The 5,497-nt window shown below is 37.4% G+C and overlaps 1 pseudogene; it reads left to right on the top strand.

Annotated features, from left to right (window-relative positions):
* The first annotated feature begins 931 nt into the window (after positions 1-931).
* On the top strand, positions 932-4,092 carry LOC141562249 (S-formylglutathione hydrolase pseudogene; annotated as a pseudogene).
* The last annotated feature ends 1,405 nt before the right edge of the window (positions 4,093-5,497 follow it).

Raw genomic sequence — 5,497 nt, 5'->3', positions numbered from 1 at the left:
TTGGCAGATGGGGGTGTTGATTTTTCACCCACTAATTTAGAGGCAGAGTCCTTAAATAGAAAACATAGGGCAAAGCCTCTCTCCAGGCCACCTTATGGCGAGTAGCCATGGGGGAAGCACACAGGCCCATTGTCCATTTACAGTTTGTTTATATTGCACTACACCCAAGACAGACCATTTCAGCTGCTACACTGGAGTTGCATCTGCTGTCTCTAGTATCATGGTCAGGAGAGACATTGCTGCCATCAGCATCTGAGGAGTTGCTGACATCTGGCTGCCCTCTGGGCTGTTGGCTGGTCCTTCTCTTCTTGGATCCCCAGGTCAAAAATGTCTCTAGTGGGGATCCACTCCTTTGCTGTTGGATCTGCATCTAGAATGAAAAGAATGTACCCAGAGCCCCAAACCCTGACCCAATTTAGGCCTTTCCAGGTTTTATCCAGGCCTTTCCATCACTGTGGAAAGAATATTCTTGTCTTTGTCAGTCAGTCTGTTAGTTGCACTTTCTGTGTGTGCCAGAAGTGCATTGCTAAGGTAAAATCCAAAGAATTTTAAAATGTAAAATCCAAAGAATTTTAAGATTGCAAGCAATCACATGTATGTATTGTCACATCTCGTGCATATACCAAAATTCCCTTCTCTTGTTTGAACGGGTACATCATGGGGAAATAAATAGTCTGTCCGGTACTGATTTGGCTAGTAGGGTTATAAGAAATGCCAATAGAATAGGCAAAGTCAAATTCAATGCAAAAAGACTTACAGGCAGAAGATGTATAAGCCAATCCATTACCTGTCTTAAATGCATGTGAGATTCCTACAATGGAAAGATGGTTGATCACATGCCTAGCTGCTTCTCCAGATTGGAACAAAGCCATAAAGAATTGAGAATGTATATCCACAGTCCCATGGATGCTCTGCTTCTTAAAGTAAGTAATATCCATTGGTCTTGAAACATAAAATTTCAAACCATAAGTGTTTTGTCTTAGAGGGAGCATAGGAGAGTTAAAAGAAAGACAAAGCTGTACAGCCTTTTGCTATGCTCCTAGCTTCCTCTATAGTTATTACAATTTGCAAATATAAGACTCTAGCAGCCTGATTATAAAAGATGTGATTTGAAAGTTCACTCTGAAAATGGACATGTAGGATATAATATTTACCTGAGTGTTCTCTCACTTGCTCTTGAAGTTCTTTAAAGAGCTGATAATATATATTAAAAACAGAGTAGCAGGGTCCCCTTGTGTTCCCCCCCTCAAGCAAGTCACCTCCACATGCATGTGGGAATAGGGGCGATGAATTCCTCGTAGAGATTTGGGGTTCATGCCAGGAGGTGAGATGTGAGGTGTAGCGGATGGCAATAGGGCATCTAGGGGGTGTCCCAGTCAGTTGTCCCATCAATTTTCCCAGTCTGAAGTCCAGATGAGAATACAAAACTTGAAGCCTAGAGAAAACAGATCTCAGGAACAGATTAAAAGTGGGGTGTCATCCAGGGGAAATATCTCAGATTCCCTCTGTGGGCTGTTGGTAAAATGCTAATGGCCCATCTATTAAAGAGAAGTAGGAGAAAATGCTGAGAAAGTCAAAGTTAATCTCCCACACTGTCTTAGGATAACAACAATAGTTACACAGTTTTAACCACTCCCAACCCAAATTTTAACACAGTAATAAATAACCCAGACAAGGTTTAAAAGTCATTCATCAACCATTCCTAAAGTGCTCCACACTATATATATATATATATATATATATAACTTACTACTTACTACTTTTATTACCTCTAGATACAGAACCATGAAGACTATATGTATTTCTGGAGTGTCTCTTGTCCCACTGAATGGCTACCAGGTTGTTTGACTGATTGGCACTGCCAATCCTGGAATTCCCCTTTCCAATTAGCAGTAAGCTTCTGGATAACTTTTTGTGAAGGTCTGGAATGGAATAAGTGACTTTCTATAGTTTCTCATTTTATTTCTTGATCCTTTTTTGGATTCATGTGATTCTTAGGCTTTTGCTAGAAGAGGAATATGAAAATAAAATGGCCTCCCTTTATTCATGTACCAATATTGGCTAGAAATATTGAGACCTTTTAATTTCCACTCTTCTAGACCAGCTTTTTCCACAGGTTATTATTATTATTATTCAACTCTCTTTGATTACTACCGTGAATCTTATGTCAGTGTTATAGTATGTTTGAAATTATAGCTGTTAGTATAACAAGAAAGATAGTGAAGTTAAATTGGGGGTTCAATTAAGCATCAGTTATAAACCAAAAGTCTTTGAAGGGCACAGTAATTTCTGTCTCCTACCGGTCCTGTTTTAGCTAGCCAATACATATATAGGGAAAAACAATGTTATGCTGCTAATATTTGGGGGTGGTATGACAGTGAAGTGAGCTCTATGATATAATTAACTTCAAGGTCATGTTCATAGGTACTTTTGTCTTTCTATATGTTGGGTTTGTTTTCTCTATCTTATGAATGTTCCTATAAGGGTCCCTGTAAGCTTTGCTGTGCTTTTGAGTTTCCTGAAGTCTTTGAATATGAGGGAATTGATCCAGGATGAATATTTGTCATAAAACCAGGAAAATCCAAGGACTCAGAAAATACCCCTGTGGGCAAATTTGTCACTTTCAAGGCTTATAAATGTCAGAGATTAGAGGTCTGGAGCACTAACTCTGTTCAGTGTTTTTCTATTTCTTTTTTTCATTCTCTTTTCTATTTTCAAAATCCTCCTGACTTTCTTTGTTTCATGTCCCTTTAGCACCAATAGTTTTAGATTATACAATCTGATTTAATGTTCATTAACATATTTCATCTTAATGTAATTAGATCATTTTATATGACTATGGCTAATTTTTCTAGTTAGAGTATAGCATCTTAAAGGCAGAGGTATTGTTCTTTTTCTATTGTTATTTCCTAAAGTTTGCACCTAGGACAGTACTTTTCATACAATAGGTATTCAATAAATGGTTGCTTACTGACTGGCATGCTTTTTTTAATAGTCCACTCTTGCCTCTACTCCTCTCTGTGTATCTTTGTCTTTTTCCTAACCTAAAGTCTCTAGTTTAGGGGGAAAATGTTTTTTCAAAGGAGGCAACAGAAATTAATGAGATGGGTATGGAATTGAACAAAAATTAGAATCTGATTTTGTGCTATTCAATTCACATAATCTTTATTAAAGAAAATAGGGAACTCTTCCCACCCCCTGCTATCTCTAACATTGCCTACACCAACCTATGATCATACATCTTCTGTCAGTCACCCTGTGTCAGTGAATGGGAAAATAGTAGCAAATGACTAGCAAAGTTACTGTGGTCTTGCAACAGATTTTCAGAAATAAGGGCTTGAAAGAATATGAGCATGATAGTATGTAACTAAAATGCAAAATGAAATTTGGTATGTACTTACTACTGAAGGCAGAAACTGTAAAATGCCCTGATTTTACTGGCTCTATGATCTAACTTGAACAGAACAAAATTTTATCATAAAAGTCTGTTATCACCAAGCTGCAGCAGAATACCACCTCATTGTCATTGCAACAGACACCAGTCCACATGGCTACAATATTAAACAAGAAATGATAGCTGGGTCTTTGGTATTTTATGTGAATGCCATTAAAGTGCCCTGAAAAATCAACTATAAGATGCTCTCCTATATAATAGATGAGCTTCTCCAGCTTTCAAATACCAGTTTTCTAGCTGATCCAGAGAAGATATCTATGGTTGGCCATTCTATGGGAGGCCATGGAGCTCTAATTTGTGTTTTAAAGAATCCCAGCAAATACAAAAAGTCTGTGTCAACATTCTCTCCAATCTGTAATCTAATATTCTGTCCTTGGGGAGAAAAGACCTTCAGTGGATATTAAGGATCAAATCAGAATACATGAGAGACATATGATGCTTCTCATCTTGTGGAGTCTTATCCAGATTCTCATTTGTACATATTAATTAATGAAGGCAGAAGTGACCAGTTCTTTAAAGATGAACAATTACCTCTAGTTGTTTTTAGATTGTTAGAGGGATATGATCAAAACTACTACTTCATTGCAACTTTTGTTAATGATCACATCAAACATTATGCAAAATACTTGGATTCATAAGGCTTCATATGAGTAATCTCACAATTATTTAAGTTACCATATAAACTAAACTTTTAAAAAGATAGAATTACACATGAAACATTTTTGCCTGAAAATGCTCACTTCTAATATTTATCAAAGGCTTACCACTTTCTGAACAAATATATAAAATCAAGCAATCTTATTTTCTTTTGTTCTCTAAAAATCCACTCGGAGAAGACATGTCATAACGTAGGGGCAATTTGAACTTCTTGTGAAATAAAGTTTAAAGAATCACAGGATATGTAATTGATCATAGTTGACTGTAAAGAATATGTGATTCAGACATAATAATAATAAGTTGTTAGCTACTGGGTATGTCAGTTCTTAGAGTCTTACAATTATGGAATTATATATCAATAACTGAATAAAGAGACAATGCAAAGAAAGGAAAAGAAGAAAAAAAGAAGAGGAAAGGAAAGGACAGGAACAAAAATAGATAGCAGAGATAGGGAGAAGAAAGATAATGAACCCAAATCTTGAGTCTGCCAGGACTCAGTAAGGGATGGAAATTCCCTCTATATACAAAAATGAAACTTATGGGCCTTGGAATGAAAAATCAACCTAGGGCATGGCCTGAGAATTGGGAATTGGGGGAGGTGTTTATAGAGGATCACAGGGTTCAGGTTTAGAAATTAGGCAAGATATAGCAGAGGAACTGGGGCTCCATGCAGATGTCTTGATCTTGGCATAATTTGGTATTTGAAATAATGCCATCCTTATAGTACTGTCTATCTTGCTGTTCTACTTCCATCACACTATTATTGTTGCTTTATTGTCCATAAGTAATGTTTTTCATTAGGCATGCCAAGATTTTTTTATCATAGTAGATAGCTGGTATCCTGGACAATAGTCATATCCACATATTTTCTTTTATTTTTCCCATTTCCCCCTTCCTCATTTCTTTCTCACTTTGTAAATTAGTGCAGTTCCCCTAGTTCACTTTCTTCTGAAGCTGCTGAAAATTAAGGGAATAGGGACAGTCTAGTTTCCTCTGTAATATCTCCATCTTCTTCCCCAGTAAGGACTTCCAATACTTGGTCCAGTGTAAAGTAAAAGTGCCTAATAGCCTTCATCCATTCCATCACTCACCACCCCAAAGAGCTGGGAGAAGTCAAGGAGCAGCAGCTTATCCATTGCCAATGGATGATAAGGCCCTGAACTGCCGAGGACAAAGCAGTTTCTATGGAACTCAACCTCTCTGAGACTACTTTATGCTCCCTTCCACTCTGAATTGCAGCCAATCTGAGGAGGTTCTGTATTCAAAGGATATGTACCCTTTAAAAAGCTGCCTTGAGCTTATGCATTACCTGGTGCTACAGAGGAGCCAGTGCAGATGTGTCCTTCACAGTGAGCATTCATTACTCTGTCTATTCTCTCTGTCCTT

Source organism: Sminthopsis crassicaudata, chromosome 3 (genome assembly GCF_048593235.1).
Source record: "Sminthopsis crassicaudata isolate SCR6 chromosome 3, ASM4859323v1, whole genome shotgun sequence".
Lineage (NCBI taxonomy): Eukaryota > Metazoa > Chordata > Mammalia > Dasyuromorphia > Dasyuridae > Sminthopsis > Sminthopsis crassicaudata.
Note: the sequence above shows the minus strand (reverse complement) of the source record. Positions and strands in the feature narration are given on the sequence as shown.